Source organism: Pan troglodytes, chromosome 18 (assembly GCF_028858775.2).
Source record: "Pan troglodytes isolate AG18354 chromosome 18, NHGRI_mPanTro3-v2.0_pri, whole genome shotgun sequence".
Lineage (NCBI taxonomy): Eukaryota > Metazoa > Chordata > Mammalia > Primates > Hominidae > Pan > Pan troglodytes.
This window is the reverse complement of record NC_072416.2, coordinates 31,209,041-31,220,920: the sequence shown is the minus strand read 5'-3', so window position 1 is coordinate 31,220,920 and position 11,880 is coordinate 31,209,041. Positions and strand designations below refer to the sequence as shown.

The 11,880-nt window shown below is 49.2% G+C and overlaps 1 non-coding gene across 1 annotated transcript; it reads right to left on the bottom strand.

The window, feature by feature from the left end:
• Positions 1-6,198: 6,198 nt before the first annotated feature.
• On the bottom strand, positions 6,199-6,302 carry LOC129137502 (small nucleolar RNA U13). Its single transcript, XR_008540101.1, has one exon. It is a non-coding gene; the product is annotated as a small nucleolar RNA U13 (small nucleolar RNA).
• Between the last annotated feature and the right edge of the window lie 5,578 nt (positions 6,303-11,880).

Sequence of the window (11,880 nt, the reverse complement as noted above, 5' to 3'; positions counted from 1 at the left end):
AGGCGCCCCTCACCTCCTGGACGGGGTGGCTGGCCGGGCGGGGGGCTGACCCCCCCACCTCCCTTCTGGACGGGGTGGCTGGCCTGGCGGGGGCTGACCCCCACCTCCCTCCCAGACGGGGTGGCTGGCCGGGCGGGGGGGCTGACCCCCCCACCTCCCTCCCGGACGGGGTGGCTGGCCTGGCGGGGGCTGACCCCCACCTCCCTCCCGGACGGGGTGGCTGCCGGGCGGAGACGCTCTTCACTTCCCAGACAGGGTGGCTGCCGGGTGGAGGGGCTCCTCACTTCTCAGACGAGGCGGTCGCCAAGCAGAGGGTCTCCTCACTTCTCAGACGCTCCTCACCTCCCAGACGGGGTCGCGGCCGGGCAGAGGCACTCCCCACATCTCAGACGATGGGCAGCCTGGCAGAGACGCTCCTCACCTCCCAGATGGGATGGCGGCCGGGAAGAGGCGCTCCTTACTTCCTAGATGGGATGGCGGCCAGGCAGAGACGCTCCTCACTTTCCAGACTGGGCAGCCAGGCAGAGGGGCTCCTCACATCCCAGATGATGGGCGGCCAGGCAGAGACGCTCCTCACTTCCCAGACGGGGTGGCGGCCGGGCAGAGGCTGCAATCTCGGCACTTTGGGAGGCCAAGGCAGGCGGTTGGGAGGTGGAGGTTGTAGCGAGCCGAGATCACGGCACTGCACTCCAGCCTGGGCACCATTGAGCACTGAGTGAACGAGACTCCGTCTGCAATCCCAGCACCTCGGGAGGCCGAGGCTGGCGGATCACTAGCGGTCAGGAGCTGGAGACCAGCCTGGCCAACACGGCGAAACCCCGTCTCCACCAAAAAACACAGACGGCGTGCGCCTGCAATCCCAGGCACTTGGCAGGCTGAGGCAGGAGAATGAGGCAGGGAGCTTGCAGTGAGCCGAGATGGTGGCAGTACAGTCCAGCCTCGGCTCGGCATCAGAGGGAGACTGTGGAAAGTGGGAGAGGGAGGGGGAGGGGGAGGGAGAGGACAAAAAATTAAAATTTAGCCAGACATGGTTGTGTGTGCCAGTAGTCCAAGCTGCTGGGGAGACTGAGGCAGGAGGATCACTTGAGCCCAGAAACTTAAGGTCTATTTAAGTAAAGGGTACAGTGAGCTATGGATTATACCACTGCACTCCAGCCTGGGGAATAGAGCAAGACCCTGTCTCTAAAAAAAGGTAACAAAATAACATGAATGGATTCCATTTTAAGAGAATGAAGCATCATTGTGTAAGAGTATGAAATTGGAAGCAAAGAGCATGAAGCAAAAAAAAAAAAAAACCATCTGAAGTCAGGGTGCCTGGGGTCAGAGGTGGGGGAGGATTGAAGAGGTGCAGATGTAAAAAACTGAAGCTACTGTGACCAGTGGATTCGGGAGTTGAAGGAGTCAAGAATGACACATTCTCCTGACTGGAGGATAAACAAATATGACTGTTTTCAAGAAATAGCTGGAATATTCTTTGTGTTCAGAAGTACAAGAACAGCACATATGGAGGGCGGACTGATACTGAAGTTGAAGAGAAGCCTTCTGACGTGCACTAACTAGATTCTAGACTCAGCTTCTGTCACAAGGAGCCCCAAACAGTGACTCAGCAAAATAGCTTATTTCTCATGTGACAGTTCAGAGGTGATTGGTCCAGGGTTAGGGTTGGACAACAACCGTTATGCAAAATCATCTAGGGACCCAGGGCTGCGCTGTCATGTTGCTCTTGCATCCCCGAGGTTGTCATCTGTGTGGTTAAAGCGGCTCACCAGCCCCAAGTCCTTGTTCAAGCCCATGCAAAAGGAAGCGGAAATACAGGGCCTGGAAATTACACTGATTCCAGTGGCCAGAACTTAGTCTCACCTTCTTACCACCCTATATGTGAGACTAAAATGCCTCTAGCTGGATAGTTACATGTTCATTTAAACTTGGGTCATTTTGTTTCTAAATGAAGGGAAGGGGCACAAGTATTAGTCTCTCACAGAAGAGAAAGAACAGAGCGAAAGGTTTTGAAGGGAATGACTTATAAATAGTTACCCGAAGTCTGGTCGTGGCTGACATCAGAGCCAGCATGTTGACCACTTCCATACTGCGTGCTTTAGCTGCCTTATCTCACTTAATCTCAGAATAACCCTATTGTCATTCCCAACTTGTAGATGGGAAAACAGACCCAAAGAGAAGTGATTTACCTTCCACACAACGGGGAAGTAAGGGGGCTAGGTGCACGTCAAGGCAGCCTGTGCCTGGCTCTTATACCTGGTGCTGCTTACATTTCCAGAGGGGGCAGCCTAGAGGAGAGGGCTAGGGACTGGACTCAATGTGCGAGTGCTTGGTGGAAGGGAAGCCAGAGGATCGAGTGGCCAGAGGTTAAGAACCAGGGAGGAGCAGTGATGAAAAGGCTGGAGAGCTTATGCATTTCAGGGCTGGGCTGCCAAGTACCTCACTTGGCCAGTTCAGCATTCTTAGGCAGGAGGCACAGCCATTGTGTTGTCCAATGCCAGGGTATATACCTTTTTCAGTTTCCAATCTACCAATGGTGACCTTTGAACAGCATTGTCAAACCCTTTTCTGCCCAGGGCTAGATAGTATATATTTTAAGCTTTGTGGGCCACACGTGGATTGTCACTCCTTTTCTTAACTTTTTTTTTTTTTTTTTTGAGACAGGGTCTCCGCTCTGTCGCCCAGGCTGTTAACTACCGTTAACATTTTAATGCCTCTCTTTCTGGGGTGTGTATATTTATTACTAGACTGGAATCATCCTATATATATGTCATCTGTTGCTGTTTCCTGTCCCTTTACATAAAGTGAGCTGCTTTCTGAAATTTTATTTATTTTTTAATTTATTTATTTTATAATTTATTTATTTTATAGACAGAGTCTTGCCCTGTCACCCAGGTTGGAGTTCAGTGGTGCAATCTCAACTCACTGCAATCTCAGCCTCCCGAGTAGCTGGGACTACAGACACTCGCCACCACACCCGGCTAATTTTCATATTTTTAGTACAGATGGGTTTTCACCATGTTGGCCAGACTGGTCTTGAACTCCTGGCCTCAAGTGATCTGCCCGCCTCAGCGTCCCAAAGTGCTGGGATTACAGGCATGAGCCACCATGCCCGGCCTCCCCTCCCTTTAAATAACATGAGCTGCTTTCCTAAATTTTAGCTAATCCCCTGGGTTGGGAGGTGGGAGGGCATAGGGTCCAAAAGGACAAGGCTCAAGTCAAGATGCCTGGGTTCACATTCCAGCCCTTCCCTTAGAAGCTGCCACCCTTGGGACAATCTCGCTTCTCTAAGCCTCAGCGGCTTCATCTGTGAAAGAATCATCTCTCTTTGTTGGAGTTGCTGTGCATTCCGTGAAAGGGCCGTATATGCCAAGTGACCCTCATGCCAAAGGAGCCAAAAAAAAAAAAGGAAGCAGACAAATCCAGTTTGTCAGTTTTGGGTGATTTATTAAGGAACTTACACACAAAAGCATGGTCTTGGGCTGCGCCATGACAGATCTCCACACCACAGCCCCAAGACCTACCGCTTATGTCTTGGAGCAAAAGCATAGTGCTCTGGAAGGAATGTATAGGTGGCTACCGTGCTCACAGCCTGTCATTTCTGCAACAACAGGGTGGTTTTGGAGGAAATTTACAATTAACAGACGTTCCTACATAAACAGTCATACATCCACCAGGCATGGTGGCACACACCTATAGTCCCAGCAACTCAGAAGACTGAGGTGGGAGGATCACCTGAGCCTAGAAGGTCGAGGCTTCAGTGAGCTGTCATCACACCACTGCATTCCAACCTGGGTGACAGACTGTCTCAAGACACAAAAGCACGAGAAGAGAAGCAGTTTGAATAAAGTACTGTCTCTAATGAAAAGTACTTTAGGCTGGGCATGGTGGCTCATGCCTGTAATCCCAACACTTTGGGAGGCTGAGGCAGGTGGATCACAAAGTCAGGAGTTCGAGACCAGCCTGGCCAACATGGTGGAACCCCATCTCTACTAAAAATACAAGAATTAGCCAGGCATAGTGGTGCATGCCTGTAGTCCAAGCTACTTGGGAGGCTAAGACAGGAGAATTGCTTGAACCCAAGAGGTGGAGGTTGCAGTGAGCCACGATTGTGCCATTGCACTCCAGCCTGGGTGACAGAGTGAGACTCCATCTCAAAAGAAAAAAAGTACTTAAAAAAATTTTTTTTTAATTAAAAAAGCCAGACGTAGGCAGGTGGATCATGAGGTCAGGAGATCAAGACCATCCTGGCAAACATGGTGAAACCCCATCTCTACTGAAAATACAAAAATAAGCCAGGTGTGGTGGCACACACCTGTAATCCCAGCTACTCAGGAGGCTGAGATGGGAGAATCCCTTGAACTCAGGAGGCGGAGGTTGTAGTGAGCCGAGATTGCGCCACTGCACTCCAGCCTGAGCAACAGTGAGACTCCATCTCAAAAACAAAAAAAAAAAAGCAAGCCAGGCACGGCTCACACCAGTAATCCCAGCACTTTGGGAGGCGAAGTCGGGAGGATTGCCTGAGCCCAGGAGTTTGAGACCAGCATGGACAACATGGTGACACCCGTCTTTATAAAAATTTTTTAAAAAATAAAAGGTAATACATCAAGACTGTGTACAGTGGCTCATGCCTGTAATCTCAGCACTTTGGGAGGCCAAGGCGAGAGTTGCTTGAGATCAGGAATTTGAGACCACCCTGGGCAACATAACAAGACCCCAACTCTACAAAAAAAAAAAAATTTTAATGAGCAGGGGGCATTTGTTGAGCTGGCGTATTGTCCCAGCTACTTGGAGGCTGACAGTTCAAGTGCCAGGGTCTGAGCCAGAAGATGTGGGGTGTAACCTATGGTGAACGGGTTGTGGTCTGTATCACACCAGAGTTCATAGCCTAAATAAAGGGGAGAGGAGGCAGCGACTGTGCTGCCGGGGTGGGAACCAAACTTCCCTTTCAGTCTCTTCCACTGACCTGACACTTCCCTTGTAGGGCCTCAGGATCCTCATCTTTCTAATGAAGAGGATCGTTTCCAAAGGATGGCAAACTTCAGTACCTTCTAATCAGTTATCTAAATTTTTTTTTTTTTTGAGACGGAGTCTTGCTCTGTCACCCAGGCTGGAGTGCAGTGGCGTGATCTTGGCTCACTGCAGCCTCTGCCTCGGATTCAAGCGATTCTCCTGCCTCAGCCTCCTGAGTAGCTGGGATTACAGGCATCCACCACCATACCTGGCTATCAGTTATCTAATTTTATTTTACTTAAAATTATTGAGGTGAAATAACATAAAGTAACCATTTTATTTATTTATTTCTATTTATTTATTTATTTGAGATGGGGTTTTGCTCTTGTTGCCCAGGCTGGAGTGCAGTGGCACAATCTCAGCTTACTGCAACCTCTGCCTCCTGGGATCAAGTGATTCTCCTGCCTCAGCCTCCTGGGTAGCTGGGATTATAGGCGCACCCCACCATGCCTGGCTAATTTTTGTATTTTATTAGTAGAGATGGGGTTTCGCCATGTTGACCTGGCTGGTCTCGAACTCCTGACCTCAGGTGATCTGCCCACTTTGGCCTCCCAAAGTATTTATTTTATTTTGAGACAGGGTCTTGCTCTGTCATCCTGGCTGGAGTGCAATGATAGCTCACTGCAGCCTTGAATGAACTCGTGGGTTCTCAGCCTCCATCTCAGCCTCCAGATAACTGGGGCTATGGCTAATGTTTTTGTTTGTTTGTTTGTTTGTTTTGAGACAGAGTCTCACTCTGTTACCCAGGCTCAAGTGCAATGGCGAGATCTTGGCTCACTGCAACCTCCACTTCCCGGGTTCCAGTGATTCCCCTGCCTCAGCCTCTCGAGTAGCTGGGATTACAGGCGCTCATTACCACAACTGGCTAATTTTTTTTTTTTAATACAGAGATGAGGTTTCACCATATTGGGCAAGCTGGTCTCAAACTCCTGATCTCGGGTGATCCACCTGCCTCAGTCTCCCAAAGTGCCACGCCCAGCTAATTTTTAAATTGAGACCAGGTCTCCCTGTGTTAACCATGCTGATCTTGAACTTCCAGGATCAAGTGATCCTTCTGCCTGGGCCTCCCAAAGTGCTGGAATTCCAGGCATAAGCCATCATGGCTGGCCTGATTTTTTAAAAGAAACAGAAATTGGGATTTTATTGTGAAATCTCCTGATCTTAGTATATTGGATTTCATTATTTTTACATCAGGCAGATAATGTGTCAATGTCAAAACAAGGTTTGAGGGAGGTGCAACTCACGCATGAGCATGAAAACACAGTCATCACGTTTATGAACTACAAAAAGATGTGGCTTTAATTATTTGAAAGACATCTTGGCCAGGCCCGGTGGCTCACTCCTGTAATCCCAGCACTTTGGGAGGCCGAGGCAGGTGGATCACCTGAGGTCAGGAGATCGAGACCATACTGGTCAACATGGTGAAACCCTGTCTCTACGGGCCGGGTGCGGGGGCTCAAGCCTGTAATCCCAGCACTTTGGGAGGCCGAGGTGGGTGGATCACAAGGTCAGGAGATCGAGACCATCCTGGCTAACATGGTGAAACCCCATCTCTACTAAAAATACAAAAAATTAGCCGGGTGTGGTGGCAGGCACCTGTAGTCCCAGCTACTCAGGAGGCTGAGGCAGGAGAATGGCGTGAACCTGGGAGGTGGAGGTTGCAGTGAGCCGAGATCATGCCACTGAACTCCAGCCTGGGTGAAAGAGCGAGACTCCGTCTCCAAAAAAAGAAGAAAGAAAGAAAGAAAAAAAAAGAAACCTTGTCTCTACTAAAAATACAAAAATTACCTGGGCATGGTGGTGGGAGCCTGTGGTCCCAGTTACTCAGGAGGCTGAGGCAGAAGAATCGCTTGAACCCAGGAGGCGGAGATTGCATTGAGCCGAGATCACGCCACTGCACTCCAGCCTGGTGACAGAGTGAGACTCTGGCTCAAAAAAAAAAAACATTTTACTGGTCAATACTATATAAGACAAGCAGGCCAGGCGCGGTGGCTCAAGCCTGTAATCCCAGCACTTTGGGAGGCCGAGGCGGGCGGATCACAAGGTCAGGAGATCAAGACCATCCTGGCTAACATGGTGAAACCCCATCTTTACTAAAAATACAAAAAAAAATTAGCCGGGCATGGTGGCGGGCACCTGTAGTCCCAGCTACTTGGGAGGCTGAGGCAGGAGAATGGCGTGAACCCGGGAGGTGGAGCTTGCAGTGAGCCAAGATCACGCCACTGCACTCCAGCCTGGGCAACAGAGCAAGACTCCATCTCAAAAAATAATAATAATAATAATAAGACAACAAAACATTTGCTGGCCAGGTGATGAAAGGTGAATTCTGCTTTCATCACAGTTACTAAGTGTCAAGCATTCAACCACAATTTATTGAGACTTCCATGCAGAACCTTGTGGAAAGCAAAGCACTGGGGAGAGATTCCATGAACATCATTCATTTAAACACCCATTTGTTATTTTATTTTATTTATTTATTTTATTTTACTTTTTTGAGCTGGAGTCTTGCTCTTGTCACCCAGGCTGGAGTGTAGTGGCGCGATCTCAGCTCACTGCAACCTCCGTCTCCTGGGTTCAAGTGATTCTGCCGCCTCCTCCTCCTGAGTAGCTGGGATTACAGGTGCCCACCCCAACACCTGACTAATTTTGGTACTTTTAGTAGAGATGGGATTTCGCCATGCTGGCCAGGCTGGTCTTGAACTCCTGACCTCAGTTGATCTGCCCGCCTTGGCCTCCCAAAGTGCTGGGATTACAGGCGTGAGCCACCACGCCTGGCTATTTTTTTTTTTTTAATTGAGACAAAGTCTCACTTTGTCACCCAAGCTGGAGTGCAGTGGCACAATCTTGGCTCACTGCAACCTCTGCCTCCTGGGTTCAAGCAATTCTTCTGCCTCAGCCTCCCAAGTAGCTGGATTACAGGCATGCACCACCACACCTGGCTAATTTTTGTATTTTTAGTAGAGATGAGGGTTCACCATGTTGGCCAGGCTGGTCTCGAACTTCTGACCTCAAGTGATTTTTCTGCCTCAGCCTCTGAAAGTACTGGGATTATAGGCATGAGCCACTGCACCTGGCCTATGTTTATTTATTTTTGAGACAGAGTCTTGCTTTGTTGCCCACGCTGGAGAGCAGTGGCGTGATCTTGGCTCACTGCAACCTCCGTCTCCTGGGTTCAAGCAATTCTCCTGCCTCAGCCTCCTGAGTAGCTGGGATTACAGGCACCCGCCACCATGCCCGGCTAATTTTTGTATTTTTAGTAGAGACAGAGTTTCACTATGTTGGCCAGGCTGGTCTTGAACTCCTGACTTCAGGTGATCTGCCCACCTTGGCCTCCCAGAGTGCTGGGATTACAGGCATGAGCCACCACGCCCAGCCCCCATTTATTTTTTAGACTTTTATTATATTTTTTGAGACAGGGTCTCACTGTGTCTCCCAGGCTGGTGTGCAGTGGTACGAGCACAGCTCACTGAAGCCTCCCAGCTCAAGCAATCCTCTCACCTCAGCCTCCCAGGTAGCTGGAACATGCCACCACACCTGGCTAATTTTTCTATTTTTTGGTAGAGATTGGGGTCTTGCTTTGTTGCCCAGGCTGGTCTTGAATTCCTGGGCTCAAGTGATCCTCCCACATTGGCCTCCCAAAGTGCTAGGATTACAGATATGAGGCACCATGCCCAGACTTAAACACCCATTTATTGTGCACTTTCTCTGTACCAGGCCCTGATCTGAGCCCCATGCACAGATGTGAACAAGACCTTACTCTCCAGGGACTAGGGGAAAGAAGTGCTACTTCTGTGCTCTGGAGAACCGAGTTCTCCAATCAGAAAAGATGAGAATGGAGGCCAGGTGCAGTGGTGACTAACGCCTGTACTCACACTTTGGGAGGCCGAGGCAGGAGGATCACCTGAGGTTAGGAGTTCGAGAGCAGCCTGGCCAACATGGTGAAAACCTATCTCTACTAAAAATACAAAAATTAGCCAGGTGTGGTGCTGTGTGCCTTTAATCCCAGCTACTTGGGAGGCTGAAGCAGAATTGCTTGAACCTGGGAGGTAGAGGTTGCAGTGAGCTGAGATCCCGCCACTGCACTCCAGCCTGGGGGACAGAGAGAGACTGTCTCAAAAAAAAAAAAAAAAGTTTTTTAAATTTAAAAAGGCAGCCAGGCGCAGTGGCTCACGCCTGTAATCCCAGCACTTTGGGAGGCCGAGGCGGGCAGATCATGAGATCAGGAGATCGAGAACCTCCTGGCTAACACAGTGAAACCCCATCTCTACTAAAAATACAAAAAATTAGCTGGGCGCAGTGGCGGGCACCTGTAGTCCCAGCTACTCAGGAGGCTGAGGCAGGAGAATGGCGTGAACCCGGGAGGCGGAGCTTGTAGTGAGCTGAGACTGCGCCACTGCACTCCAGCCTGGGTGACAGAGCGAGATTCCGTCTCAGGAAAAAAAAAAAAAAAAAAAAAAGCCAGTCACAGTGGCTCACGCCTGTAATCCCAGCACTTTGGAAGGCCAAGGTGGGTGGATCACAAGGTCAGTAGTTCAAGAGCAGCCTGGCCAAGATGGTGAAACCCTGTCTCTACCAAAAATACAAAAATTAGCTGGGCGCAGTGGCAGGCGCCTGTAATCCCAGCTACTTGGGAGGCTGAGGCAGGAGAATCATTTGAACCCAGGAGGTGGAGGTTGCAATGAGCTGAGATCGTGCCACTGCACTCCAGCCTGGGCGACAAGAGTGAGATTCTGTCAAAAAAAAAAAAAAATGGAATTGCTAGGACAGTCAAGAACAAATGGAATTGCTAGGACAGTCTAGACAGTTTTCACAAAGCAAGACTTTGGTCCCCTCTTCAGGACTCAGCATGGCCTCAGATCCAGCCACCAGGCCCTGAATACCTTCAAGTTTGAGTGTAGAAGGGCATATTTCGCCTTCTTTTTGTGCTCCGCCTGACACCCTGACGTTCTTGACTCATCTGTCTTCATCTTCCGAGCCAACTTTGCTTACCCACAAAGGGAGGGCACTATTCCCTCACAAAACACAGCCCAAGGCTCACTCTTTCCTCTTTTCCTATAGAAGAGCCAAACGGCATGACAGTTGCCTCTGCTCCTTTAACCTACCCACTCTTTCCTCACAGCCCTCCTCAGCCTTCACAGTCCATAATGCAGTCTTGAATTCTGGGCTTCATATTCTCGACACACTCTGCAAACGGAATCCCCTAGGAAGCTATATTTATTTCCTTTTTTTTTTTTTTTTTTGAGACGGAGTCTCACTCTGTCACCCAGCCTGGAGTGCAATGGCACGATCTCGGCTCACTGCAACCTCTGCCTCCCGGGTTCAAGCGATTCTCCTGCTTTGGCCTCCCGAGTAGCTGGGACTACAGGTGCCCACCACCACACCTGGCAAATTTTTGTATTTTTGGTAGAGACAGGGTTTCACTCTGTTGGCCAGGCTGGTCTCAAACTCCTGACCTCATGATCCTCACACCTCAGCCTCTCAAAGTGCTGGGATTACAGGCATGAGCCACCGTGCCCGGCCTATTTACTTATTTTTATTTTTATTTTGAGACAGGTTCTCACTTTGTTGCCCAGGCTGCAGTGCAGTGGCATAAACATGGGTTATAGCAGCCTTGACCTCCTAGGCTCAAGCAAGCCCCCTGCCTCAGTCCCCCAAGCAGCTGGAACTACAGATATGTGCCACCATGTCTGGCTAATTTTTTTTTTTTTTTGAGGTGGAGTCTCGCTCTGTTGCACAGGCTGTAGTACAGTGGTGTGATCTTGGCTCACTGCAACTTCTGCCTCCCAGAGGCAGAGGATTACTCACACCTGTAATCCCAGTTTAGGGAGGCTGAAGCGGGCAGACAGCTTGAGGCCAGGAGTTTGACACCATCCTGGCCAACATGGTGAAAGCCTGTCTCTGCTAAATAAAAAAATTAGCCAGGCATGGTGGCACATGCCTGTGGTCCCAGCTACTCAGGAGGCTGAGGCACAGGAATCGCTCGAACCCAGGAGGCGGAGTTTTCAGTGAGCTGAGATCTCACCACTGCACTCCAGCCTGGGCGACAAGAGACTTCGTCTCAAAAAAAAAAAAAAAAAAAAGATAATAAAGATGAGCAGAAATAAATGCAGCAGAGAATAAAAAATAGAGGAAGTAAGTAAAACCAAAATAATTTGGTTCTTTGAAAAATCCATAAAATTGATGAACCTTTAGATGGACTGACCAAGAAAAAAGCAGAGGAGACTCAAACTGCAAAACAGGAGCAAAAGAGGAGACATCACTACCAACATTAGATAAGTAAAAGAATTATCAGGGAATACTATGAATAGTTGTATGCCAACAAATTAGATGAAAGGAACAAATTCCTAGGGGAATTTAAACACCAACCTTAAGAAGAAATATAAAATCTAGGCCAGGCATGGTGGCTCACGTCTGTAATCCCAGCACTTTGAGGGGCTGAGTCAAGCAGATCATCTGAGATCAGGAGTTTGAGACCAGCCTGACCAACATGGTGAAACCTCATGTCTACTAAAGATACAAAAAATTAGCCAGGCAAGTGGCGCACGCCTGTAATCCCAGCTGAGGCAGGAGAATCACTTCAACCGGGGAGGTGGAGGTTGCAGTAAGCCGAGATTGTGCCATTGCACTCTAGCCTGGGTGACAGGGCGAGACTCTGTCTCAAAAATAAATAAATAAATACAAAAATTAGCCGGGTATGATGGTATGCGCCTATAATCCCAGCTACTCTGGAGGCTGAGGCAGGAGAGTCACTTGAACCCAGGAGGCTGAGGCTACAGTGAGCTGAGATGGCGCCATTGCACTCCAGCCTGGGCAACAAGAGGGAAATTCCAACTCAAAAAGAAAAAGAAAAAAAGAAATATAAAACCTAAA